We start from the raw sequence: 27,692 nt of genomic DNA on the forward strand, positions 1-27,692 counted from the left end.
CACGTTGGTTTCATACCTTTGGAGAGCAAGTTAAGTGTGCTGCGTTTTGTTCCTCGGGAGGTGGCGCACGAGTGTTGTTTTTCAAATACAAGTTTTGAGTCCTTGAGCAGCAAATTCTGTTGCTTTGGTTGAATTCAATTAAACGTCCTTTTTTTTTTTTTCCCCCTAAATATCCGAACTAAGAAAGGTCCTTAACATACTGATCATTTAGAATTAACCCTCTTCCCTCCCCTTAAAACCCTTATTTTAGAAACCTATTATTTTTACGCTGAGTTTTTTTCTTTAATGGTAGTAAGTTGTAGGCATGTTGATAAATCAAGGGGACTGATCAAGCACGACAGGCAAGTACAAACTGTTTAATGTGGTGTTTTTATTTCACAGACTGGAAAGCTGTCTGGTTTTGCTTATTACTCTCCTAATCTTCAGTGAAGCCCACCTACCATTGCACAGCTCTGTCCACAGGATCACTAGATGTTTTCAATACATTCTTATGCTTAAACTTCTCCTGTGTGTCTGAAATTACCAGCACTCTTTGTGCTTCAGGCTTTTTGAATCCAAAACTGTAAAACTGTCTACTCTGACACATATTAATAACTATCAGTCATTCACACTTCTAACTATCAGTCATTCACACTTCTCTTGCTTTTTAGGCCCATCTAGACCTTTTAAGTTTGTTTGCAGGAAGACAGTAAGAATTTATTGCAAGAACAGGGTTTTTTGATCACCACAGTGCAATATAGACAAGTATGTGCTGAATTGTTTACAATTCAAGTACTCAGTCTAATTTTTCAGGACATGTAATTCTAACATGTAATACAACAATTCAGGTGTCCACAAGGAATTATTATGTGTCTCCCACTACCCCCCCCCCCCCCCAAAAAAAAAGGAAAAAACAAAACAAAACAAACAAACAAACAAAAAAAAAAAACAGACATTGAGCATAATTTCTGTTCACACCAGAAGACATTCTTCTCACTGAAGCGCAGTTAAGCCCCACAAATTGCCAAAAAAAAAAAAAATATATGCCAAAAAGTAATACATTTATAAGTTAGTTTTACATGTTGGCATTATTTACTTGTCTGGTCTTGCATTCAGGGCTTGATCTATATGGGAGGGGAATATGTAGAAAAAAAAAGTTGTTAAAATAAAAAAGTATTTTTTTTTTATGACATTTCACTGAATATGTAATATTTAGTAGTAACCAGACTACAAAAGAAAGGAAAGATGAGTTGACTATTGAATAAAATTTGACTACTTATGGTTAAAAGGAATTTCTGGTCAATAACCCTGGCTGAAAAAAGTTCTGAATTAAGTCAGTGTGATTTAACACATAACACTAGGAATATTTTAAAGGAACTTTAAAGTCAGATTGCCACAGAGTACCTAATTCCTAAAGAAGACATCTTATGTGGAGGAAGTTCTCTGGTGCACAGCATATCCTAAGCCACAGTTGGGACCTCAAGCTATCATCTCAGCATGACTGGCTCATAAAGTTGGAAGTATGCAGAAAAATGTTAAACAATGCATTCCACAATTAGACTAATGTCTAATCTGTGGTGGTTTGCAAAGGAGTTTTCGCACTGGCAAGAATACATTCAAGTAGTTTTGTGGAAATGCAAAGTGTTTTTGGAAGTTGTCTTGCCCTTTTATACATCTGCAAACTCCCTTCATCCAGAAGAGACATTATGAAGTCTGAAGTAACAAATCTCTTATGCAAAATATGAGCCCCACAAAGTAAAGGTAGTTCTTCATCTTGGAGGGAGTACATTTGAATCCAAAACTCATCTTAAGGACAGAAGCAAGATATTAAGCTCTTTAGGTTAGTAGGAACATGAGTTTTTTCCACCTTGAACATGATTCAACAGAGCACTCAATCATTTCTTTAGCTGTGAAGATGCTGAAATGGACCCTGGGTTAAAAAGAACAGGCTCCCAGCCTGTCCCTAAAAATAGTTGCTTAGGGCTAGAATCTGAGTTTTCTTTCTGTTACATGAAGATCCAAAGAGATTCATCCTCCCTTCTCAGTTGAGTTCAGTGCTGCCCAGTCTCACATTATTCAGTAGCGGAAGCCAGACTCTCAGGTTTTGAGAGGGATTGCACTCCCCTTAAATAAGATGGGAATCCAATTTTTCTCTCCGGAGGGGGAATGGTGTAAGGCACTAGAATCATACTGCAGATTGTGGTGCGTGTCAATTGCCAAGTAAACGTAGACATGCAGGTACCTTCTTCTGTTTCATCTTGCCTTTCATTTTTAGTCTGGTTACTTCTGAATATTATTTAGTTGGTGAAATGTCCTACAGAGACATTACATTTTATATTTAATAAATATTTATGTTTTTTTCTAAGGCTACCAGTAGCTGAGAAGGTAGAAAGATAGGCTTTTCTCTTCCGTTCTCGTGAAGTTAGAGGCTGTGCCAATTTAAACTGTGACTGAGGCTCTGCACCGACGCAAGTCTATCTTACTACTTCAAATTCAGTGATGCTACCTGAGATTCTGTTAATTAGCTTTCAAGGATTCAACCCATTTAAAGCTGTTGGACAATGACAATTGTTTGAAGACATTTCTACAGGTTTATTTTCTTCATTTACGCTTGTTTGCTCTCTCCATCCCATCCAAAGCAGTCAGGACTGGTTTGCTCCTCTCTTCTCTAGAAATTTGCACTAGGAACCGCTGTTAGAATCAGAATGCTCATCTAAGAGCATGATGAAAAATGTTGCACTCCAAGTTGGAAACTGGAGAGGAAAATGTTCCTGTGTACATAAGAATTGTACTCAAAGAGCTGATTACACTTTTTCTTACACTTTAACGGATGCTTACACCTTTTACCTTTAAACCTGAGAAGCAACGGGTAGTTTCTACGTTTCCCTTGGGGATAGTGTACTCTTCTGTATTTTGCTTCTATACAAACAGTTCAAAATTTTAAAGTTGTGTTGTCAGTCATACACCCAAACAAACTTGCACGGCATTACATGTACCCCCCCCCCAGATAGATCAAGCCCTGCAGGCAAGACCAGACAAGTAAATAATGCCAACATGTAAAACTAACTTGTAAATGCATTACTTTTTGGCAGGTTTTTTGGCACTTTCTGGGGCTTAACTGCGCTTCAGTGAGAAGAATGTCTTCTGGTGTGAACCGAAATTATACCTCTATGCCACAATATGTTTTTTTTGTGTTTGTATTTTTTTTTTTTTCTTTTCTTTGGGGGAGTTTGGGGGCAGGGGCAAAATTCTAAATTTCTTGTGGACACCTGCAGGAGTTGCAAAATAATAATAAACTTTAGGTGAAAGAAAACTTCCTTCTCTATTGTTGTTGTTTCTGTTTCCTTCTCCATACAGTCTTAAAATGAAGGTCCCATTTTCTGGCTTTTGGCAGAGCGTAAGCATGCCGGAACACTTCACATTACATAGATCATATTTGTCTGCAATGATAATATCATACCTATAGTCTGCTGCCAGCTGCAAAGTAGCCTATGCCTCAGGTACTGTTTTCTGCCCTTATAACTTTTGTTAGGACATCCTCGTAAGTCTTCAAAAGGGAAATGAAGTTACCCTATTCAGAAAAAAAAACACCACGCAGAAGAAACTTCGGTTGTTTTCAGGGCCTGAATTCTCACTGAAACCAAAGGCGGGTATAGAATCACAGATTATCCCGAGCTGGAAGGGCCCCATAAGGATCATCGAGTCCAACTCCTGGCACCACACAGGTGTACCCAAAAATTCAGACCGCGTGACCGACTGCGCAGTCCAAATGCTTCTTAAACGCTGACAGGCTTAGTGCAGCGACTACTTCCCTGGGGAGTCTGTTCCAGTGTGCGACCACCCTCTCCGTGAAGAACCTCTTCCTGATGTCTAGCCTAAACCTCCCCTGCCTCAGGCTGACACCATTGCCGTGGGTCCTATCAGTGGTGACTGAAGAGAATAGATCGGTCCCTGCCCCCCCACTCCCCCTCTCGAGGAAGATGTAGACTGCAACGAGGCCTTCCCTCAGCCGCCTCTTTTCCAGGCTGAACAGGCCCAGTGCCCTCAGCCGCTCCTCATACGACTTCCCCTCTAGGCCTTTCGCCATCTTTGTAGCCCAGTATCTTACTGACTTGAAGAAGGAGGCTTTAATCTCTCCTGCTTTGTTTACTAGCAACCACCCCTCACCGAGCATGCGCTCTGAATTTCTCGGAGCCTATTACTTTAAACGGAGATTGGAGAACTTTTCACCAATCATAACTAAGATATGCTTGACTAGAGCCACCAAGCTCCACCCAAAAGAGAGAAAATAATATAAATTGGCCTAAGAGAGAGGGGATGTTAAGGGAAGATACCACCATCAGGGGAGATACCACTCCGAGGGAATACAACATCCTTAGGAACTCCTGACTCCTGGGACCAGTCGATGGGCTGAGACTCTCTCTTCCCCCCCCCCCCCCCCCCCCACCCACCCATTTGGAATGCTTTTGGGTGAGATTTGAACACTTGGTTATTGTTATAAATGAGGTCTCAACTCAATCTGAATTTTGTAATATTTATAAAACAAACATTTCTAAAAGGTATAAAAGCTATAAAAAGCATAAAAGGCAAGTAAACAGTGCTGGGTGATCGGGGAGTCTACGCTCCACCAACACTCACACACAAACATCAAACGTTCTAAATATACAGCACATTGCTTTATATACTAAACGCAAGTATGCCTCTACATATGTACAATCAGGAAAGGTAGCAAACAATCCTCTAAGTTCCATAACTTAGTAAAAATCGAGTATGCCTATACATATGCATGATCAGAAAAGGTAACAAACAATCCTTTAAGTTCCATGACTTAATAGTCTCAATTTTCCATTCCTTTTGAGGGATGTGTCTCGCTTTAAGTTGTCAAGCAACTCGGTCTTCAGGCCTTATGTATCCTGTTCTTCCCAGATCGAAGAAAAGCATATCCAACCTTGTCATTTTTATTTGCAGAGTCACACACCTTGACCTCAGTTTGGTCCCATATTTGAGGCTCATAAACAGTCCAATTGTTAATAAGGAGAATAAGCTGTAAGGTTACCAGGACGGTCTTTGATCCTAAGGACGTATGATTCCCCATAACGCACAACTGCTTACCAGCGAGAGGCAGTTGTGTGCACAGCTCCGCTTCTCTCAGCTCGAGCTTCTCTCCAGCTCCAGTGCGCCTATTTCCAGCGACTTTCTGTACGAGCTCCTCTGAGCAGTTTGCTGAGTTTGGCCAAACCTATCTTCATGAGGCAATCAAAGTGCCTGTTCCCGTCCTGGTCTCCATTCTGCCAGCCTGTTCCTCTTCACTTCTTGTTCCTGCTTCTTTATTGATGTAACTTCATCGTGTTGCCTTTTTTTTTTTTTTATCTTGAGGGCAGGCTCCCCTCTTATACAGAATCACACAGAATCACAGAATTTCTAGGTTGGAAGAGACCTCAAGATCATCGAGTTCAACCTCTGACCTAACGCTAACAGTCCCCACTAAACCCTATCCCTAAGCTCTACATCTAAACGTCTTTTAAAGACTTCCAGGGATGGTGACTCCACCACTTCCCTGAGCAGCCTGTTCCAGAGTCTAACAACCCTTTTGGTAAAGAAGTTCTTCCTAACATCTAACCTAAAACTCCCCTGGCACAACTTAAACCCACTCCCCCTTGTCCTGTCACCAGGCACGTGGGAGAACAGGCCAACCCCCACCTCACTACAGCCTCCTTTAAGGTATCTGTAGAGAGCGATAAGGTCACCCCTGAGCCTCCTCTTCTCCAGGCTGAACAAGCCCAGCTCCCTCAGCCGCTCCTCATAGGACTTGCTCTCCAGGCCCCTCACCAGCTTCGTCGCCCTTCTTTGGACCCGCTCAAGCACCTCGATGTCCTTCTTGTAGCGAGGGGCCCAAAACTGAACACAGCACTCGAGGTGCGGCCTCACCAGAGCCGAGTACAGGGGGACGATCACCTCCCTAGCCCTGCTGGCCACACTGTTTCTGATACAAGCCAGGATGCCGTTGACCTTCTTGGCCACCTGAGCACACTGCTGGCTCATATTCAGCCGACTGTCCACCATCACTCCCAGGTCCTTCTCTGCCTGGCAGCTCTCCAACCACTCATCTCTCAGCCTGTAGCTCTTCCCTCCACAGCAGTTCTTTTCAAAACAACTCTTCATTGCTCAAACAACTTTGAATGTAACGACAACAGCAAACACCCAGAAACATCCATGCCTTAACTGGAGAACAAGAAACCAGAGACTGCATGGAGTCTCCTGAATCACCCTTCTTTGTTCCCTCTAAACATTTTTATATTCCTGATGGCCTCATCGTTAAGAGTCTAATGTTATCTCAACCACAGGGCTTTCCAACGCCCATGGCCACATTCCCAAATTTCCCCCTCTTTATTAATATCAACCATTTTCTCGACACGAATTACCACTCCATACGTAACAGTTATAAATCTTTCTAGAATCTTTGATCCATTTAACACATTAATTTCTAGGCTGCGCACCTGTAACACCTGTGTATTTCATGCATGCTAGCTTGCTTTTGCAGACAGGCACTATTGCCGGCAATCCAAAGAACCTGGTTATCTGTTGCTGTAATAAACCACACTTGATTGCATTGTCATAGCTCTCATTAAGTGCAACTAGGGTAAGGGTGGTTATACGTTATTGGTGAATCTGTGACCGTGATAGTTCAGTGTTCTGAATCCAAGCAGACCCCGGACGGTTAACACGTTATTGGTGAATATCTGACCGGACCCCAGATGGTTAACGCGTTATTGGTGTATCTGACAGGTTCGGTACCCTGAATCCGACCGGTCCCATAACGGTTAATCAGCTACACCCCTTAATGCGACACTAGCGAAGGAGCACGAAAGAGACGCATGTCCTTGCCTCTGGAGAGGAGGTTCCTTGCACAGCCAGTGCAAGGAACACAAAAATCAGTTGCACCAGACTAACATGTGGTTGTATCTGAGCTTGGAGGCTGCAACCCTCTTCAGACTTCCACATGTAGAGGAACACTTTGGCTGCAGCCTAAAAGCCACGTGTACAGGAGCTCCCCCAAGCCAGCCAATCTTCTTCCCATGACCTGCCAGGAAACAGCAAGGTAGGCATGTACCCAGATCAAAACCCAAACCTTTGGACCAGTCCTTGACCTGAATAGTGAGTGACGATCCGGATCCTGGCATTCATACGTGATAGCTTATACGCAGTGGAAGTAAACAGTGTAGTCAGAGGTCACGGGGCTAGATTTTGAAAAGTCCTGCATAAAGAAGACATCTCAGAAAAGCAGATTTAAATACCATTAATGCCAAGAAAAGTAACTCTGATTGCTATATTCTTTATCTGTCATGACTAGACAGATGAAAATCTATGAGAGCAATTTTGCCTTTAAGGCCATTTACTTTTTTTCTTTGATGTCTTTTCTTTCGTTTGTTTGTTTGTCTGTTTATTTATTTATTTATTTAAACAGGCTCTGTACTACTTGTCCTCACAGAAAGACTAACAGAAATATGACCCTTGTGCACTTTTTGTAGTTAATTCATTAGGTCAGCTCTAACCACTAAGCCCCTTGTCAGGTTATTTCTAGTAGTGACAAGGAGCAATTAAGCTTAAAAGACTGAAGCCAGGTAGATGAGCCTATTCCAGGAGGTCTCTTGGCTCCACCCTTGTGAAGTGAAACCTGCCAGGTATGGATCATTTGACTTTTGCTATATAGGAAGCCTGAGGACTTGTGGGGAATTGCCTTCCCGGTGGGGGAGTTTGAGGCTCAGGTTCTCTAGGGTGCTTTTCTGCTGTTGTGGTGGAGCGGATTCAGTGTTCCCCGGAGGGCTGCTTTTTCTTCACATTTTCTCCCATCTCTGTGAAACAGTTTTAGTGACTCTATGAGCTAGCTACGTTGTTGGTGCCCTCTCAGTACGGTGAGAGCCTGGTGGCGTGAAGTCACTGTGAAGCAGTGTGGAAGTGACTCAAGTTCAGGAGCTGGCAGGTAAGTGTTCCTGGGTTCTACGGTTCTTTAATGTCGAGGAGTTTGAGTACTTCCTTCACCTTGTCTGTTTTCAGTGAAATTACTTCCGTGGCTTCTAAGCTCCCTTTCCAGCCCTTCCAAATATAATGAGAATGAAAGCTAAAAAGAAAGCCCCACCAACTCAGAAGCTCAAGTGCTTACAGGTAAGCCTGACTTTGAAGAATGTTCTTAATTATTTGTTAGGATTCGACAACAGGCAGTGTGGAAAACGGTGCCTTAATGTGCACTCAGATTATGCCTTGCAGTGAGTAGAAACCCATGGGAAAGGTACAGGTGGAGCTATCATAACTTTCACTAAGTGGAAGTTGCGAGACTGTGCTGTTCCTAAAAGAAATGCCGCTTTCACAACATGTAAGTCAAAAGCAGTATGAAGAAAGCCTCTCCTCTTCCCTACAGGCCTGCGTCTCGGCTGTGGAGAAAGATTTGGAATAGGTCCACCAGTGAGGAGAGACTATCTTCCTCCCAGGCTGTACAAGCCAGTGTCTGAGGTATTGGGGAAAGCGTCCTTCTGTGAAAGGAAGAGAGCAGAGCGGGACCACGGCCCGTGCCACCCTGTGGTTCTACCAGCGTGACCATGCAGAGACGGTGAGAGCAAAGTAAGAAAAATTGAAGCTGCTGTTAAAGGCATGGCTACCTGAGTTGGGAATAAAAATAATGGGGGGGGGAAAGGGGTTCTCTGAGAATCATGCTACTGCAAGGTCCCCCAATGTGGGGTGCAGGGCATGGCTGGGCAAACAGGGCACGGCGTGTCAGAAGGCTGTGGCGCAGCAATTAGCACAGGTAGGGGGCTCAGGAAGGGCAGATCATTCCCCCCCGCCCATACAAACACCTCCTTAACAACAGCTGTTAGCTAGGTGATAACGGTCTCCACCAGGCACGGTGCGCTCTCCAGGAAGTCGGTACACACCCAGACCGACTACCCGTTAAAAAATGCTGCAGTTCAGGTCACCGGATGCAAGGAGTGTCTGAGCCTGTCCCTGCCATCAGCGGGAGGCAGAGAGACTGCGTGCGTGAGGTGCGAGCAGGTGGATGACCTGGTCTGCATGGTGGCGGAGCTCAAGGAGGAGGTGGAGAGGTTGAGGGATATCAGGGAGTGTGAGCGGGAGATAGACTTGTGGAGCTACTCCCTGCAGGGCCTCAAGGAGAGGTATCGAGGTGAGACACCCCAAATGGGGGTGGACCCCTGTTAGGAATTGGCATACAGGGCCTGCACATGAGTCCGTGGAGCAATTGTTCGATCTGAGCTTGCCTTAAGCAACCAAGAGTACGCCTTAGAAAATCTCATGGCCTGCTGTAGCTGAGCAAACCAAGCTACCAGAATAACTATGAGAAGCTCCCACGACAATGATTCCCACATTGCCCAATTGAGGAATTCAGAAAAATATTGTTACCAGCAGCTGGCTTCATGTGGAGGAATGGTTAAGTGAAGTAGGACATGTGGATGTTGAGCAGTTGGGAGACAATGGACTAGTGAAGCACCGTACTCAACTCACATGAGCCTGGGCACGTACGCAGCTGGCTGAGAGCCAATCAGGCTCAAGGACACGATGCCCTTGGGCGATCCGGAAAGTCCCTAAGGTGGGAGAGGTAGCTAAAAGAAGGAGGACCAGACTGAAAAGCCCACGAAGTGTTAGGCAATCCTGAGCTTAGTTTCTGCAATATGTATGAGTTGATTATGTTCGAACTAGATAAGGCGACTGAGCTATCCATTAAAATTGAAGTTCACTGTTCACTCATATTGAGCGCCTTTGTCTTCCTTTTGTCGACAACAAATTGGCGCCCGAACAGGGACCGGTCTGAACGGGATTTGGACACTGCTGGCAGTGATCCTGGGCCATGGTTGGACGGAATAAGGGAAGCCGGTCCTGCAACGCAGCCCAGGAGGTGGAAGGGACAAGAATCCCCACACCCGCGCCGGGAAGGTGAAAGGGACGTGGAGTCCCCGCACCCAGGAGAGGATCCTGCCGGTCGCGCGTCGCCGAGGTCTGCAGCTCGGAAGGTGAAAGGGAGTCCCCGCACCCGGGATGAGCCTATATAGGGTCCCGCCGGAAAAGCGCCACCGAGGTCTTTGCAAAGGCTGCAACCGATGTATATAAAGGTATGAAGAGACAAGCGGCGTATTATTTGCTCTAATGCTTTTTAGAAAAGCGGAGCATTTTAAATATAGATTGTAGAAAAGATTTGCCAGGGTTATTAGCATATGAGGTAGCTAAGGGTTGTCTTACAAATCCTGATACAGTTTTTTTGAACAAACAGAGTGGCGTAAATTTGGAAATAAATTGTTTGATGTTATTAATGATATTAAGTCTGCTAAAAAAATTAATGAAGCCATGGAGAGCAGTGGCTAATGCATTAGCCATACATAAAGCTGAACAAAGAGTTGCCGCAGCTTGCAACAGAGTGGTTAGGACCACCAGGAAGGGTTAATAATGTTAATCCACAGCAAATAAATATGGAAGGAACGGATTGCCCGTTGCCACCTTCCGTTAGAACTTTTACTATTACACAGGGGGTCTCGGGAAAATTGGAGGTGCCTGTGACAATGTCCTCTGTAGCAGAGGAGGAGCTTTAGAGACTGCACAGCAATTGCAGAATCAAGTATTCGCTGCCCTTGCTCCTTTGCAAATGCCCGGAGGCCGTCCTACTGGCCGAGGGTCTTCACCGCGACCACGTTGTTTTCGCTGTGGGATCGCAGGACGTGTGAGACGAGAGTGCAGGGTGGGGTCGGTGTGGTGTCAGGGCTGCCGGTCCAGTGCGCGTGGCGCGGTGACCTCTCGGCATGGTGCGTCGGGGGATGGCCGGAGCAGCGGGAAGGACCGCCCCGCGACGACACAAAAAGCGGCATTTACGACAGCGGCTGGAACGGCACCGTTTGCCTCCGACCGGCCACCGGAGGGAGCCTCGGCTTGGACTTGGCAACAGCGGTAGATGTCACAGTATGTTTAAAGGATGAGAAACTGCAAATTGAGGCATTGTTGGACACTGGTGCAGATGTGACAATAATCAGTGCGCAAACCTTGACACTGCATTGGTTTTTACATTCGAATCCAGTACCACTGTAGCAGGAGTAGGAGGTATGACTATTGCTCGTCTATCACCAGTACTGCAATGGACAATAGGTAACAAAGTTGTAAAATGCAGTGTATCTGTCTTACCGTTGCCAGATGGAGTACAAGCACTGATAGGGAGAGACATTCTTGCTCTTACGTCAGACCACCATTTATAGGTATGACTATTGCTTGGACTTTCCCAATCCCACTAAAATGGAAAACTGATGAACCTGTGTGGGTTGAGCAGTGGCCGCTAAAATGGGAAAGTCTAATACATGCTCACGGATTAGTCCATGGGAGCACTGCAACCTGGTCTACCTAATCCTGCTATGATACCAGAGGGTTGGCATTTATTGATTGTGGATCTGAAAGACTGTTTTTTCAAAATAGCCCTCCATGAAAATGACAAACAGAGGTTTGCCTTTACTCTCCCGGCAATAAATCGTGAAGGTCCGGATCAAAGATTTGAATGGACTGTATTCACAGTATTTGGCAGATTGAGATATCTGCATGTAATGATAGACACTTATAGTCACATGATTTGGGCTACACCGCAGCCTTGGGAAAAAGTTCGGGATGTACGACGTCATCTTGCCACTTGTTTTGCAGTAATGGGAGTACCACAAACGATAAAGACAGATAATGGTCCAGCCTATGTTAGTGGGCCACTTAAGCGATTTATGGAACTGTGGGACATTAAGCATATAACTGGTATTCCACATTCACCAACTGGTCAAGCTATAGTAGAAAGGGCTAATGGAACAGTTAAGCAGTACTTGGAAAAGTTTAAAGACATTACAGATGTTAGAGAGAGGGTGGATAAAACTTTATTTGTTCTCAATCATTTGTGTGTATTTGGAGGTGATGAGGAACCACCTGCGACATGTCATTACATTAAGTCTGAAAATGATAATAAATGTATTATGAGAGTACTGTACTGAGATATGAAAACGGGACAATGGCTGGAGCCTGCTGATGTGATTTATATGGGGCGAGGTTATGTGTGTATCTCTTCCCCTACAGGGCCAACCTGGGTGCCTAGTCGATGTGTTAAACCAGCCATTGAAGAAAAGTCATCAAGTACGAATAACAGCAACCATGGCTGATCTAACGGCACAAGGGATTCTGGTTGCATTATCCTTGACAATGACGATTGGACGTAATAGTGCCATCCTAAGCAAAATTGATCCTCAAACCAATATGTGGGTCACTTGGGCAAATCAAACCGGACAAAGTTCATTTTGCCTATTCCTCGCTTCTGCGTCTGATCCTTTCATTGAAATGGTTAAGGGATCATACGCAAAAAATTGTAGTACAAGATAGTTGGTTTGAAGGTTGGTTTAAATCTGTTTTTGGGAACACGGGTGGATGGTTTTTCTTAGTTAAAGAGGGACTTCGTTTTCTACTTATAGTTATATTGATTATAGTTGCTGCACGTATGATCTTTAACTGCCTAACTAAGAAACTAGAGCAACTCACAGAGAGGGTATTTGTTGCGCAGTATAAAAACGGGGGAATTGTGGAGGAATGGTTAAGTGAAGTAGGACATGTGGATGTTGAGCAGTTGGGAGACAATGGGCTAGTGAAGCACCGTACTCAACTCACATGAGCCTGGGCACGTACGCAGCTGGCTGAGAGCCAATCAGGCTCAAGGACACGATGCCCTTGGGCGATCCGGAAAGTCCCTAAGGTGGGAGAGGTAGCTAAAAGAAGGAGGACCAGACTGAAAAGCCCACGAAGTGTTAGCCAATCCTGAGCTTAGTTTCTGCAATATGTATGAGTTGATTATGTTTGAACTAGATAAAAGGCGACTGAGCTATCCATTAAAGTTGAAGTTCACTGTTCACTCATATTGAGCGCCTGTGTCTTCCTTCCGTTGACAACAGCTTCAAGGACAAGAACTACGTGACTGCTAATCACAAGGGGGGTTGTTTTCTTCTAGTTGTTTGTCTGAGTGCTTTTGACCAATAATCTTGTGTGAAACGCTGTCCGCCCCTGTTAAGTTCACTGTAAAAGTTAGGCCATTTGGGCAATAAAATGGAGCAGCATGATCTGACTCAACCGGTGTCTGTTGTGCTTTCGGCCGCGCTTCCTAACAAATGACGCCTGAACAGGCTAAGACCTGAACAGGACATCGCAGCAGTGCCGAGACATTGCAGCGCAGCGGGAGAGCGGCGGCGCCGGGACATCAGAGTGGCAGCGTCGGCACATTGGAGCAGTGCCGGGAGACCTGAGGCACACGGAGGGACTCCCGCTGGACGGAGAGAGCCCTGAGAGATGCTGCAGAGCCACGGACAGCTCTGAAAGACACAGAGAGACCTGACAGAAGCCAGAACACCTGAGAGGCATTGAGAAACTCCATGCACCGACCCGGACAAAGGACTCACGGTGAGACATAGGGAAAAGAAACCGTGGGGAGTGTGGGAAGAGATCTGCAGGGAAACGCGGGAAACGGAATCGCGCAGGGACGCGGGAATGAGGTCTTGCAAAGGCTGCAACAGCATAAATAAAGGTATGCAGGGACAAGCGGCGTATGATTTGCTCAAATGCTTTTAGAAAAGCGGAGCACACAGGGTATAGACTGCAAAAAGGATTTACCAGGATTATTAGCATATAGAGTAACAAAGGGTTGTTTTATCAATCCGGATACAGTTTTTGAACAAACAGAGTGGCGTAAATTTGGGAACAAATTGTTTGATGAAGTTATTAATGAAAATAAGGCTGCTAAAAAACTATTGAAGCCTTGGAGAGCAGTCACTAATGCCTTAGCTATACATCAGGCTGAGCAGAGAGTCGCTGCTGCTGCTACAGAGCGACTGGGATTGCCAGGAAGTGCTGGTAGTGTTAACCCTCAACAGGGAGGGATGGGGGGAGCTGGGGATTACCCATTGCCGCCTTCAGTGAGGACGATAACGCTGCCTCAGGGGGCTACGGGGCAATGGGAGCCTCCTCCTCTCTCATCATCCTTCTCAGAGTCGGCATTGGTGCTCCCGCCATCACCAGCAGCACCACCGGCTCCTTCTCACAAAAGTGGGGAAATGGATGAGGAAATAAGAGAGCAAAAACCAGAAAGAAAAAATACAAGCCCGTTTATAGAAGGTGTTCAAGAGAGGCAGAGGGTGTGGAAGCAAATAGCAGATGAGGCTGTACGCGGGGGTGAACACGGGATAGCTGCACAATTGGTTCAAGAGGCCTTCCCGGTAGTATATTCACCACCGGACGCCCAGGGTAATGTTACGGTTAATCTAGTGAATTTGGACTGGAAATTGTTAACTCAGCTGCGGTCCACAGTAAACGAGTCAGGTCTGAAAGGTGAACCTACGAGACAGATGTTGGACTATATTTGGGGAACAAATATTTTGCTTCCAGGAGACATACGTAGCATAATGAAGTTAATATTGACCCAACACCAGCAGCTCTTATTTAATGCCCATTGGCAGGCTGCTTGTCAAGAAGCAGTCGCAGTGATAAGAGCACCTGGGGACCCTTTACATGGGGTCACGCTGGAAGAGTTGATGGGGGTAGGACCGTATTTTAGGACAGAAGCACAGGCCTTGCTGGGACCTGATAAAGCGAAGGAATCGATGAGAATGGCCAGAAAAGCATTGGATCGGATAAAGGGGCCAGGGGGAATACCTTCCTACATGGGAATCAAACAGGGTAGAGAGGAACCATTTGGGCTTTTTATTGACCGCATAGCAAACGCCATACAGGTGGCTGGGGTGCCTGATTACCTCAAGGGCATGATATTAAAACAGTGTGCAATTCAGAATAGCAACCCCTCTACTCGCAATATATTGGCTTCCTTACCCGGGACATGGACAATCGAGGAAGGGTTGGAAAGAATGGCTCAGGTACCAGTAGGCCTACAGGCTATGTTAGTAGAGGCAGTAAAGCAATTAGGTGACAGCATGCGAGAGCAGGCACAGGCTATGAAAGAGCATGCTCAGTTTACACAGAGTCAGGTCCTTGCAGCTCTTGCTCCTTTGCAAACGGCCGCTTCACTCTCTGGTGGTCAAGTAGCACCCCCTCGTGGCCAAATACCACCCCGCTTGCGATGTTCTGGTTGTGGTGGTTTTGGACACGTGAGACGAAACTGCAAAGCTGGGGCAGTATGGTGCTCAAATTGTCAGTCGGGCAATCCCAATGAAGCGGCATGTCGATGCAACGTGTCGGGAAACGGCCGGAAGAGCGGGAAGAGTCGCCCCGCGACGACACAAAACGCTGCCGCATACACAGCAACACCGAGGGGGAACCCGTTCCTCTCCGACCAGCCACAAGAGGGAGCCGATGTATCTATAATCAGCACGCAAAACTGGCCGCAGCATTGGCCAACATCTGAAACCAATGCCACGGTGGCCGGGGTAGGAGGAATGACACTTGCCCGTCAGTCACCACCCCTGCGGTGGACAACAGGGGACAAAGTGGTGAAATGTTGTGTCTCTGTTATTCCGTTGCCTGACAGGGTGCACGCACTAATAGGGTGGGACATCCTTGCTCAAATGGGAATGGTCCTTACCTTGGAACGCCCTTTATAGATATGGCCATTGTTTGGACTTTCCCGATCCCGCTCTGGTGGAAGAATGATGATCCTGTGTGGGTCGAGCAATGGCCGTTAAAAAGGGAAAGCCTGATACAAGCGCATGAGCTGGTTAAAGAACAGTTTCAACAGGGGCACTTAAGGTTGTCAACAAGCCCGTGGAATAAACCTATCTTTGTGATTAAAAAGAAGTCGGGAAAGTATCGACTGCTCCACGATCTGCGCGCGGTAAATAAGCAGATGTACGATATGGGAGCAGTGCAGCCAGGGTTGCCTAATCCTGTGATGATACCTGAAGGATGGCATTTACTCATAGTGGACTTAAAGAACTGTTTCTTCACAATTGCTCTCCATGAAAATGATAACCAAAGATTCGCTTTTACACTTCCTGCAATAAACCGAGAAGGGCCGGACCAGAGATTTGAGTGGACGGTCCTGCCGCAGGGAATGCAAAATTCGCCAACTCTATGTCGACGATGCTCTACAGCCGTTGTGACGAAAATGGTCAGGAACAATAATCTATCATTATATGGATGATATTCTATTGGCCCAGTCAACACCATTTTCTTCACAGCAAAAGGATGAACTAACGAAGCAACTTAAACAGAGAGCATTAGTAGTTGCCCCCGAGAAGGTACAGGAGACAAGCCCATGGAAATATCTTGGACGACATATCACCGATGCTACGATCCAACCGCAGAAATTGACAATACAATCAGACCTTAAGACTCTTAATGACGCCCTGAAGTTGATGGGTGATTTGCAATGGATTCAACCAGTGGTTGGTATTCCCAACGAGCTGTTAAATCAACTACGACCTTTGCTACGAGGGACAGATCCAGCAGCACCAATTCAGCTTACAGACCAACAAAAACAAGCACTACAGCTAAGAGCCTCAATGATTACAACACGGGCTACACATAGGCGTATACAGGGTGCAACCGCCTCTTGATCTAACTATTCTGTGTGGCCCCCAATATTTGATGGGTGTGATAACACAGCAAAAAATAAAAATGGGGGAGAAGCAGGGAGATACAGTGGTACTAGAATGGCTAGCTCCTCCGTTGTGGCCACGACGAACAATTCAAGAAAAAATCACCACATTAGCAGCATTAATTAAAAAGGGACGAAGTAGAACCTTGCAAGTAGACGGGGCCCCTCCTAACACCATATGGTTACCCATGAAGTCAAGTGATCTGGAATGGTATATACAAAATTCTGAGGAACTGCAAACTGCTCTATTGCATGATGGAGCAATGTTAATAGAAAAACCATTACAATCTCCTGTCTTGTCCTGGATGAAAAACCAGGGCTGGAGAAGTAGACCAAAGCGATCACCCCAACCAGTTGCAGGCGCAATAACAGTCTTTACAGATGCCGGTAAGTGCTCCAGAACTGCTGCAGTGACATGGAAGGATGAGCATGGCTGGCAACATCAGATTTTGCAAGCTCAGAAAGAGGATTCATTACAGACACTAGAACTGTTCGCAGTAGTATGGGCGTTTGTAAAATGGAAAGATGTTCCGTTGAATGTTGTATCTGACTCTCTTTATGTAGTAGGCATAGCCAATCGCATTGAGGACTCAAGTTTGCGAGAAGTGCAGAATGGACGACTGGTTCAACTATTGACAAGTTTGCAGCTTGCAATTGCACAGAGAAGTAAGCCGTATGCAGTGATTCATATTCGCAGTCATCAGTGGGAACAAGGGCTTGGAGAAGGCAATGCCTGAGCCGACTGATTAGTTGCTGCTACAGTCACTGAAGCTCCACTATCACCATTTTTCCGAGCTCGAGAAGCTCATTCCATGTTTCACCAGAACGCGAAGGGACTAGCTCAAGCCTACAATTTGTCTAATGCTGACGCTCAAGCAATCATGAAGGCTTGTCCTATATGTAGTTGTCATAATTTAGGAATGGGACTCGGGCGTGGAGTTAACCCAAGAGGGTTGAAAGCTAATGAAGTGTGGCAAATGGATGTCACTCGTGTTACAGCCTTGGGATGGTTAAAATACTTGCATGTAACGGTAGATACCTATAGCCACATGATATGGGCTACTGCACAACCCGGGGAAAAGGCTCGGGATGTGCGGCGTCACCTCACTAGTTGTTTTGCTGTGTTAGGGGTACCTAGCACTATCAAGACTGACAATGGTCCAGCTTATACTAGTGGGCCACTGAAACGATTTATGCAATTATGGAGTATCAATCATGTCACTGGTATCCCACACTCCTCCACAGGACAGGCAATAGTGGAAAGGGCAAATGGAAGAATGAAACGATACTTAGAAAAGTTCAGAGACGTTGAAGACGTAAAAGAAAGAATAGGAAAGGCTCTCTTTGTACTTAACCATTTATGTGTGTTTGGGGACAGCAGTGAGCCCCCTATAGTACGTCACCATGCCGGGGCAGAAACTTCTAAGCCACCACGCGTGAAGGTGTTATACAGAGACATGAAAACAGGGCAATGGCTAGGCACTGCTGAAGTGATCTACCTGGGGCGCGGTTACGCTTGTGTTTCTTCCCCTACAGGTGCAATCTGGGTGCCTAGCTGATGCGTAAAACCAGCCGTTGAAGACACAGGCGGCTGTCGCCAGAAGGAGAATATTGAAGAGTAACCAGCAGATAGAGTCAGCAGCTAAATTATATTCTTGTGAATGAGATTGTGGTATGACCGAGATTGAGATGTGCCAGAGGCCTCTGGGTATGCGATTGTGCTCTGTGTGTGTGGTTGTGCTGTGTACTGTGTGAGTGAGAGCATGCTTTTGCCATAGTGCAGGTTATTGCCATAGTGCAGGAAGGAAGGTTGCCATAGTGCAGGATATTGCCATAGTGCAGGCTGAAAGCATAGGAAATTGGTGCCGGCAAAAATCATAGGAAAATGGAGGACGAAGTAGCCCTAGATTTATTACAGCGCTTTTTAGAAAAACGGGGAGTCGATTGTAAGCAACTAGCAGGACTAGTTGCGATCGGTCGAGCAAAATCATGTTTCACAAGTATGGAGTCATTGTTTGAAGTAGCCACTTGGAGAAATTTAAGGGAATGTACTGTTTAAACCTTTTTGGTCATAATGAGTCAATTCACAAATTCATTACTTTCCTGAAAGAGCACATGAGAAAGATTCAATATGGTATCAACCCTTCCAATCAATGGTTCACTGATTTGGTTGAAACCATGCATAGATGGTTACTGGCATTAGTCAAAGAGGGATTAAGGATTCTGTTCGCTGTGGTGTCAATCATCATTGCATGTAGTATTGTGATAAATGTGGTTAAAGGGTTACTTGCAAAAATGTTATAGAGATCTTGAAGGGGTGCTGGAAACAGGTACCCCGTGGATCCCTGCAAAGTGGACTGAAGCAGCCATAGAATCTGCACACGCCGAAGACGACCATGAAGAGGTTCCTGATAATCATTCTGACAATGACGTGGGCTGCGACACCTCAAGGACTGCCAAGGACAGCCTGCGATCCTAAGGAGAATGTCTGGGTATCCCTGGCTAGGAAACTGAATACCACCACCTTCTGTGAAAGTCTAGCCAGCCCTAGCACACCTTCTGTTACATACCTTGTCGGGGTACCATTCATTGACTATAGTAATTGTAGTGTGATTAGGTTTAAGTTGTGTTACCTTTAAGTGATTACAGTAATTGTAGTGTTATTAGGTTTAAGTTTTGTTATGTCATTGTAGTTGTGTTATGTTCTGTATTCGACGTCTGATGAAAAAACCTTCGGCCAAGTACTGCTCGTACAAAAAGAAAAAGGGGGAATTGTTGGGAATTGGCATACAGGGCCTGCACATGAGTCCGTGGAACAATTGTTCGATCTGAGCTTGCCTTAAGCAACCAGGAGTAGGCCTCAGAAAATCTCATGGCCTGCTGTAGCTGAGCAAACCAAGCTACCAGAATAACTATGAGAAGCTCCCACGACAATGATTCCCACATTGCCCAATTGAGGAATTCAGAAAAATATTGTTACCAGCAGCTGGCTTCAAGGACAAGAACTACGTGACCGCTAATCACAAGGGGGGTTGTTTTCTTGCAGGTGGGGTTGTTTTCTTCTGGTTGTTTGTCTGAGTGCTTTTGACCAATAATCTTGTGTGAAACACTGTCCGCCCCTGTTAAGTTCACTATAAAAGTTAGGCCATTTGGGCAATAAAATGGAGCAGCATGATCTGACTCAACCGGTGTCTGTCGTGCTTTCGGCCGTGCTTCCTAACAGACCTCAGCCCTGTCGCCCTTGGGCAGAGGGAGGGGATCTGGGAGTTGAGGAGGAATGGAAACAGGTCCCTGCTCAACATCGCAAGCGATGCCCTCCCCTTCCGGTCCCACCTTCCCAGGTGCCCTTACGAAACAGGTTTGAGGCCCTGGAGCTCGAGAGACCCGTGGGTGAGGAAGAGGTAGCAAGTGTTCCCAGGAGGATGCCTAGGGTGAGGAAGTCAACTCCACGCCTCAGGACTGCCTCCACCAAGAAAGACAGAAGGGTTATTGTTGTGGGAGACTCTATCCTTAGGGGAACAGAGGGCCCTATTTGTTGGCCTGACCCTACCCATAGGGAAGTCTGCTGCCTCCCTGGGGCCAGGGTCAGAGACGTTGCCAGGAAGCTTCCCAACCTGGTTCGCCCCTCTGACTATTATCCTCTTTTGATAGTCCAGGCAGGTAGTGACGACATTGAAGAGAGAAGCCTGAAGGCTATCAAACAAGACTTTAGGGGGCTGGGACGGTTAGTGGATGGAGCAGGAGTGCAGGTGGTGATTTCGTCCATCCCTCCAGTGGCAGGGAGGGGTACAGAGAGGACACGGAAAGCCCACCTGTTAAACATGTGGCTCAGGGGCTGGTGCCAATGCAGAAATCTTGGGTTTTTCGACCATGGGGCACTTTACTCGGCACCCGGCCTGATGGCCGCAGACGGGTCCCTATCTTTTAGGGGAAAAAGGATCCTGGGCCAGGAGCTGGCAGGGCTCGTTGAGAGGTCTTTAAACTAGGTAAGAAGGGGGTATGGGGCTAAAGCAAGGATTGTTGGAGCTGTGCCAGAGGGAACAATAGTAAGGCCGGGGGATAAGGCAATGGCCCAGCTGAAGTGCATCTACACCAATGCACGCAGCATGGGTAACAAACAGGAGGAGCTGGAAGCCATCGTGCGGTGGGCAGGCTACGACTTGGTTGCCATCACGGAGACGTGCTGGGACCGGTCTCATGACTGGAGTGCTGCAATGACTGGCTATAAGCTCTTCAGAAGGGACAGGCAGCACAGAAGGGGTAGTGGTGTGGCTCTCTGTATGAGAGAGTCTTTTGATGTTGTAGAACTCGAGGCTGGGAATGACAAGGTCGAGTCCCTTTGGGTTAGGATCGGCAGGGACAACAAGGCTAGCATCCTGGTCGGGGTCTGTTATAGACCGCCAAACCAGGATGAGGAGACAGATGAGGAGTTCTACAGGCAGCTGACAGAAGTTGCGAAATCTTCAGCGCTTGTTCTCATGGGGGACTTCAACTTCCCTGACATATCCTGGAAGCACAACACAGCCCAGAGAAGCAGTCTAGGAGGTTTCTGGAGAGCGTGGAAGATAGCTTCCTGACGCAGCTGGTTAGTGGGCCTACCAGGAGTGGTGCCCCGCTAGACCTTCTCTTCACAAACAGAGAAGGACTGGTGGAGGATGTGATTGTCGGGAGCTGTCTTGGGCAGAGTGACCACGAAATGGTGGAATTCTCTATTTTTGGCGAGGCCAGGAAGGAGACCAGTAAAACCGCTGTATTGGACTTCCGGAGGGCTGACTTTGTGCTGCTAAGGACACTGGTTGGTGGAGTCCCTTGGGAGGCGGTTCAGAAGTGCAGAGGGGTCCAGGAAGGCTGGGAGCTCTTCAGGAGGGAAATCTTAATGGCACAGGAACGGTCTGTCCCCACGTGCCCAAAGATGAGCTGGCGGGGAAGAAGACCAGCCTGGCTGAACAGAGAATTGTGGCTTGAGCTTAGGAGAAAAAAGAGGGTTTATAATCTTTGGAAAAGTGGACAGGCCACTAGGGAGGACTATAAGGATGTTGCGCGGCTGTGCAGGGACAAAATTAGAAAGGCCAAAGCTCATCTTGTGAGAAACACTCCGTAGCCAATAACTTAGGCTCAGGCGAGGATCTCAGTGAAGTAGTAATTTATTCACGATTGCAATGGCGGGCACCCCACAAGCAGGAGAGAGCACATCTACTAGCTCCAAAACACAGTTTATATACCTTTTGATGGCAGGACCCTCCCCTGTTTCCCCACTGAGTGGGTAATCCAGGTTCACAATCTATCTGATGCTTCACAAACAATGCATGGCCTTCAGTTGCTGGCCTGTTAAATTTCAAATTTCTTTTGTCATTTTTACTGCTTGAAGTGGTAATGTTTCTTCACTTATCTGACTTGACTTGACACCGTGATTTTCACCTAATTGTCCTAAGGAGTCTGGTTGTCTGCATTTTACTAGGTCGCCTGCTAAACTTTCTTATCACTGTAAGCATATCTCAGTACCACATTCCCTCCTTCTAAACAATGTAACTCTGCAAAAACAACATTTCTATTCCCACAATCTGGAGCTCAATCTGGCTACTGCCGTTAAAGATAACAAAAAATGTTTTTATAAATACATCAACACAAAAAGGAGGACTAAGGAGAATCTCCATCCTTTACTGGATGCGGGGGGAAACCTAGTTACAAGAGATGAGGAAAAGGCGAAGGTGCTTAATGCCTTCTTCGCCTCAGTCTTTAGCAGCAATACCAGTTGTTCTCTGGATACCCAGTACCCTGCACTGGTGGAAGGGGATGGGGAGCAGGATGTGGCCCTCACTATCCACGAAGAACTGGTTGGTGACCTGGTACGGCACTTGGATGTGCACAAGTCAATGGGGCCAGATGGGATCCACCCGAGGGTACTGAGAGAACTGGCAGAGGAGCTGGCCAAGCTGCTTACCATCATTTATCAGCAGTCCTGGCTATCGGGGGAGGTCCCAGTTGACTGGCGGCTAGCAAACGTGACGCCCATCTACAAGAAGGGCTGGAGGGCAGACCCGGAAAACTACAGGCCTGTCAGTTTGACCTCAGTGCCAGGGAAGCTCATGGAGCAGATTCTCTTGAGAGTCATCACGCAGCACTTGCAGGGCAAGCAGGCAACCAGACCCAGTCAGCAAGGGTTTATGGACGGCAGATCCTGCTTGACAAACCTGATCTCCTTCTGTGACAAAGTGACGCGCTGGGTGGATGAGGGAAAGGCTGTGGATGTGGTCTACCTTGACTTCAGCAAGGTTTTTGACACCGTCTCCCACAGCATTCTCCTCAAGAAACTGGCTGCTCTTGACTTGGACTGGCACACGCTTCGTTGGGTTAGAAACTGGCTGGATAGCCAGGCCCAAAGAGTCGTGGTAAATGGAGTCAAATCCAGTTGGAGGCCAGTCACTAGTGGCGTTCCCCAGGGCTCGGTGCTGGGGCCGGTCCTCTTTAATATCTTCATCAATGATCGGGACGAGGGCATTGAGTGCACCCTCAGGAAGTTTGCAGATGACACCAAGCTAGGTGAGTGTGTCGATCTGCTTGAGGGTAGGAAGGCTCTGCAGGAGGATCTGGATAGGCTGCACCGATGGGCTGAGGTCAACTGCATGAAGTTCAACAAGGCCAAGTGCCGGGTCCTGCACCTGGGGTGCAATAACCCCAAGCAGAGCTACAGGCTGGGAGATGAGTGGTTGGACAGCTGCCAGGCAGAGAAGTACAGTGCTGTACTCTGTACTTGTAGCTGGAACAGCTGTGTTATCACACCAGTGTTGTGTCTACTGCTGAGCAGCAGTGGCACAGCATCGGGCCTTTCTCTAACCCTTCTAGGGGGTGGGCAAAAAGTGAGGAGAGAAACATCACTAGGGCAGCTGACCTAAACCAATCAAAGGGATATTCCATACCATGTGATGTCACACTCAGCAATAAAAGGTGGAAACAGGAAGAAGAGGGGAGGGGTGGTCTCTCGTTGGGAAAACTTTGGTCCTCCTCTCGAGCGCTGGCTGCGTGCGTTGAGGCCTTGCTTCAAGGACGTGGTCAATCATCACTCATTTGTGGGAAGTAGAGAGTAATTTCTTTCCTCTGCACTTCCATATAGCTTTCATTTATTTTGTTTGTTTGTTTTCCTCCCGTCTTTTTATTTTTTCCCTTTCCCCCTCCCTTTTCCCCTTTCCCTTTTTATTTCCCTTTAGTTAAATTGTTTAGTTCATGGTAGTCTTTATTTAATTATTATAATTATTTCCCTTTAATTAAATTATCCTTATCTCAACCCGTGAGTTGTTCTTTGCTTTACTTCTCCCCCTCTTCATCTAAAAGAGGGGGAGTGAGAGAGCGGTTGTGGGGTTTAGCTGCCCAGCATGGTAAAACCACCACACAGAAGTCTGCCGAAGAAGTCGCTCATAGAGTTTTTCAACAATCCTTTCCACGCTCTTTAGCCATGATGTCTAATCTGTGGTGGCTTGCAAAGGAGTTTCTGTGCCTGCAGGGATACATTAAAGTAGTTTTGTGGCAATGCAATGTAGTTTTGGAAGTTGTCTTGCCCTTTTATACATCTGTAACCTCTTTCCTGCATCCAGAGGAGAAGCTGTGAAGCTTGACGTTACAAATGTCTTATGCAGAATATCAACCCCACAAAGTTAAGGTAGTTGTTCATCTTGGAGGGGGTACATTTGAATCCAAAACTCATCTTTAGGACAGAAGCAAGTGTGAGATATGTTCACCTGATTCGTGTCAGTATGGAACAATGCTAGGGCAGCACTGTATGATGAATGTGACCTGTCTTACATACCCTTGTATAACCACAAGTCTAAGAAAAAAAGAGTGGTTAATGTATATAGTTCTTGTATCTTGCAAAGGAATGTTTTAGCAATTCATGTCAATAGAGAGCTTGAAGGGAAATGCATTTGTAGACTTTTCCTTGAAGTCTCTGGTATCTGGGGGGTTTCAGAATAACTGCTAACTATGATGACTATTGCGTGGGACACCATGCAAGTCTCTGATATCTGGGCAGGAGATTAAGGAGACGGGAAGAGCTGAAGAACAACTAAAAGACAAAGCTTGCAGGGGATGTTGCACAAGTCTCTGACATACAGCCAAGTTGGAAAAGAGAGAGGAAGACTATGAGCCTTCAGCACGAGAGACCCCCAGAGGGACCACCGGAGACTGATACGCATGCTCCAGTAGGAGGGTTTGGATTCCGGAATCTAATTATAATAACCCTGTGTTGTTATTTTTTTAGAAGTAGTAATGAATATGTATTAGCCTAGGAGCATAAAAATCAGCTGCTTGATGTAACTGGTGTGCGTCTTGGTGGAGCAGAGACACCTGGTGCACCCAGCGCTGTTTGCTTACCTCTATTCCTTTAATAAATTGTAAACTTTGATTATAGTCCTATTTTGAAGACTGAGCTATTTATTACACAAGGTATTAAGCTCTTTATGTTAATAGGAACGTGAGTCTTTCTGCCTGGAACACAATTCAACAGAGCAGTCAACCATTTCTTTAGCTTTGAAGATGCTGAAATGGACCCTGGGTTAAAAAGAACCGGTCCAGAGAAGGGCGACGAAGGGCGACGAAGCTGGTGAGGGGCCTGGAGAACAAGTCCTACAAGGAGCGGCTGAAGGAGCTGAGCTTGTTCAGCCTGGAGAAGAGGAGGCTCAGGGGTGACCTTATTGCTCTCTACAGATACCTTAAAGGAGGCTGTAGTGAGGTGGGGGTTGGCCTGTTCTCCCACGTGCCTGGTGACAGGACGAGGGGGAATGGGCTTAAGTTGCACCAGGGGAGTTTTAGGTTAGATCACAGAATTTTCTAGGTTGGAAGAGACCTCAAGATCATCGAGTCCAACCTCTAACCTAACACTAACAGTCCCCACTAAACCATATCCCTAAGCTCTACATCTAAACGTCTTTTGAAGACTTCCAGGGATGGTGACTCCACCACCTCCCTGGGCAGCCCGTTCCAGTGCCTCACAACCCTTTCAATAAAGAAATTCTTCCTAACATCTAACCTAAAACTCCCCTGGCGCAACTTTAGCCCATTCCCCCTCGTCCTGTCACCAGGCACATGGGAGAACAGGCCAACCCCCACCTCTCTACAGCCTCCTTTAATGTACTTATACATAGCAATAAGGTCACCCCTGAGCCTCCTCTTCTCTAGGCTGAACAAGCCCAGCTCCTTCAGCCGCTCCTCATAGGACTTGCTCTCCAGGCCCCTCACCAGCTTCGTCGCCCTTCTTTGGACCCGCTCAAGCACCTCGATGTCCTTCTTGTAGCGAGGGGCCCAAAACTGAACACAGTACTCGAGGTGCGGCCTCACCAGAGCCGAGTACAGGGGGACGATCACCTCCCTAGCCCTGCTGGTCACAGTGTTTCTGATACAAGCCAGGATGCCGTTGGCCTTCTTGGCCACCTGAGCACACTGCTGGCTCATATTCAGCCGACTGTCCACCATCACTCCCAGGTCCTTCTCTGCCTGGCAGCTCTCCAACCATTCCTCTCCCAGCCTGTAGTTCTGCTTGGGGTTATTGCACCCCAGGTGCAGGACCCGGCACTTGGCCTTGTTGAACTTCATACAGTTCAACAACTGTATGAAAAAAAAGTTCAGATATTAGGAAGAACTTCTTTACTGAAAGGGTTGTTAGACTCTGGAACAGGCTGCTCAGGGAAGTGGTGGAGTCACCATCCCTGGAAGTCTTTAAAAGACGTTTAGATGTAGAGCTTAGGGATATGGTTTAGTGGGGACTGTTAGCGTTAGGTCAGAGGTTGGACTCGATGATCTTGAGGTCTCTTCCAACCTAGAAATTCTGTGATTCTATGGTTCCCAGCCTGTCTCTAAAGATAGTTGTTTAGTGCTAAAATGTGAGTTTCCTTTCTGGTACGTGACCATCCTAGTCTTAAGATTTCCAGTACTCAGTCGTGTACCCCAGACTCCCGTGTTTTGAGAGGGATTGTACTCTCCTTACCTAATATGGGAATCCCGTTTTTGTGCCTCAAGGGTCAATGGTGTAAGGCACTTAGAAATCATTGCGGATTGTGGCTGTTGTCAATTGCCACGTAAATTAAGGCCATGCAAGTACCTTCTACTCTTTCATCTTCCCTTTCATTTGTTGTCAGGTTACTACTCAATATTCTTACCTTTGGTGAGAAGTCCTAAAAAAAATACGTTACATCTTAATGTTAACAACTCTTGTTTTTTCTTTCTCTAGGTCTGCCAGTAGCTGACAAGGTAGAAAGATGACCTTTTCTCTTTCATTCTTGTGAAGTTAGAGGCAGTGCCCAATGAAACTGTGACTGAGGCTCTGCGATGGTGCAAGTCTATCTTACTCCTTCAAATTCAGTGATGCAGCCGGAGTTTTCAGTAATGAACTTTCAAGGATTCAACCACTTTAAAGCTTTTGGACAGTGGCAATTATCTGAAAACATTCCTACAGATTTATCTTCTTCATTTACATTTGCTTGCTCTCTCCATCTCATTCAAAGCAGTCAGGACTGGTTTGCTTCCCTCTTCTCTGGAAGTTTGCACTAGGAACCATTGTTAGAATCAGAATCCTGATCTGAGAGCACGATGAAAAATGTTGCACACAAACTTGTACATTGGAGAGGAAAATGTTCATGTATACGTCAGTATTGTACTCAAACAGCTGCTTACACCTTTTAACTTTTAAACCTGAGAAGCAACAGGTAGTTTCTACGTTGCCCTTGGGGATAGTGTACTCTTCTGTACTTTGCTTCTATACAAACAGCTCAAAATTTTAAAGTCATGTTGTCAGTCATACCACCAAACAACCTTGCACGGCATTACACGTTCCCCCCCCAGATAGATCTTGAATGCGACACCAGACAAGGAAATAATGCCAGCACGTAAAACTAACTTGTAGATATATCCCTTGTTGGCATTCTTTTTTTTGTTTTGTTTTGACGCTTTGTGGGGCTTAACTGTACCTCAGTGAGAAGAATGTCTTCTGGTGTGAACTGAAATTATACCTCTCTGCCACAATGTCCCTCTATTTATTTATTTATTTATTTATTTATTTATTTATTGGGGGTGGGAGGGAGGGTTGGGGAGGGGTGAGGAGGGTGTTGATAATTCCTTGGGGACA

At 46.3% G+C, this 27,692-nt stretch overlaps 1 long non-coding RNA gene across 1 annotated transcript; it reads left to right on the forward strand.

Moving 5' to 3' along the window:
- Positions 1 to 7,749: 7,749 nt before the first annotated feature.
- On the forward strand, positions 7,750 to 27,396 carry LOC119717939 (uncharacterized). Its single transcript, XR_011806684.1, has 3 exons — positions 7,750 to 7,960; positions 8,396 to 8,584; positions 26,799 to 27,396. It is a non-coding gene; the product is annotated as an uncharacterized lncRNA (long non-coding RNA).
- Positions 27,397 to 27,692: the final 296 nt, after the last annotated feature.

This window comes from Anas platyrhynchos, chromosome 1, assembly GCF_047663525.1.
Source record: "Anas platyrhynchos isolate ZD024472 breed Pekin duck chromosome 1, IASCAAS_PekinDuck_T2T, whole genome shotgun sequence".
Taxonomy (NCBI): Eukaryota; Metazoa; Chordata; class Aves; order Anseriformes; family Anatidae; genus Anas; species Anas platyrhynchos.